The sequence below is a fragment of the Haplochromis burtoni genome, unplaced genomic scaffold (assembly GCF_018398535.1).
Source record: "Haplochromis burtoni strain Fernald_Lab_line unplaced genomic scaffold, NCSU_Asbu1 Contig_2323, whole genome shotgun sequence".
Taxonomy (NCBI): Eukaryota; Metazoa; Chordata; class Actinopteri; order Cichliformes; family Cichlidae; genus Haplochromis; species Haplochromis burtoni.
The window spans coordinates 2,520-4,049 of NW_024584684.1; the positions used below are offsets into that span (position 1 = coordinate 2,520).

At 43.5% G+C, this 1,530-nt stretch overlaps 1 long non-coding RNA gene across 1 annotated transcript in view; it reads right to left on the reverse strand.

Moving 5' to 3' along the window:
- Positions 1–6: 6 nt before the first annotated feature.
- LOC121813710 overlaps positions 7–1,530 on the reverse strand; it is a 4,055-nt gene continuing 2,531 nt past the window's right edge. The window contains exons 2-3 of the long non-coding RNA XR_006053836.1: positions 278–556; positions 7–195 (exon numbers count right to left, since the gene is read on the reverse strand). This is a non-coding gene — a long non-coding RNA (uncharacterized LOC121813710). The remainder of the gene's footprint in view (positions 196–277; positions 557–1,530) is intronic.

Genomic DNA, 1,530 nt, shown 5'->3' on the forward strand with positions numbered 1-1,530 from the left:
GAGTTCAACATTATAAGTGACTATAAAACAACCAAGAATTATGGGTAAAACCAGGTGACAGTTCAATGTCATGCTCACAGTTACTTCACATTGAGATATTTGGAGTAAAGAAGCCTGGAATGTATGGAAAACAAAGCAGTGACTTACCTTCAGTCTGAGGAAGAGGAGCCTGAGAGGTCAAATCACTGACATTCACTGACAAACAGATGTTGAAAGTGTTAAAGCACTATGTAACTTTCTCAGACTGACTTCCTGTTTGCCCCTTGCTGTGACTCACCTTCGGGTCTGGGCCTGATAACAGACAAACTGAGCAGCAGGTCATTCCTGCCGATCCTCTTTAAAACCCTTCTGGTCACCTCAACAGCTCCAGAAAGTCTGTAGGTCTGCACCATCAAGTCCACGGTGTCCCACCTGCTTGTTGTCTCCAGTCGGCTCTTCTTGATGGTCATGGGGCCTTGAATGACGTCGGTCTGCTGTAGGAACCACTTGAATTTATTAAACTCTTCATCTCCCAGATCTTCCAGAGTGTTTAGAAGGTCCTCCGACATCATCACAGCTGAATGAAGATAGATTAGCTGTTAAGTTAAGCAAGTACGGAACAGCCAGACAGATCTGACTTTTCCGCCCTTCTATTATTAGTAAAAAACTAATACTTAAAATGTTAAAATTATAACTCTGTAATTGACATAATATCTAGTTGTAATAGAGTGATGTTAACGATTATAATAACAATGACTATTGTTGCATGGCCCAGTGGAGCCACAGTTATGTTGAGCTAAGTACAATACTTAATTCTTGATGTTGGTGTTCTGTATTGTTCACTGGTACTGTATTTATGTTTTTAATATCTATATGTTTTCTGTCATGGTTTGTGTGCAGGCAGGCTGGAAGAGAACCCAAGTGCAGGACTTATGGAGGCAAAAGTGAACTTAACAGAACCACAGCTTTATTGCTGGCCGAAATACAAAACTGAAATAACATAAGAACAGAACAAACAGGCAGAAATGATGGTATGATGCGGCAACAAGCACCAAAGGACACGCACTATAAATACACAGACAGGCGCTGAGCCTATCCCAGCTGTCATAGGGCGAGAGGCGGGGTACACCCTGGACAGGTCGCCAGTCTGTCGCAGGGCCAACACACAGGGACAGACAACCATTCACACTCACATTCACACCTAGGGCAATTTGGATTAACCAATTAACCTATCCCCACTAAGTGCATGTCTTTGGACAGTGGGAGGAAGCCGGAGTACCCGGAGAGAACCCACGCAAACACGGGGAGAACATGCAAACTCCTCACAGAAAGACCCCGGCCTGATGGTGGAATTGAACTCAGGACCTTCTTGCTGTGCGGCAACAGTGCTAACCACCGTGCCACCGTGCTGCCTTAAATCATCAAACTGTAAATTTTAAATTGTTATTGATCCCTTTACCCCGAGTCCTAAAGTGTATATTTATTTTCTTACTCTTCTTATATTTATTGTTTGTTTACTTGCACTGCTGTAACTGGAGCCTCGTCGTCTCG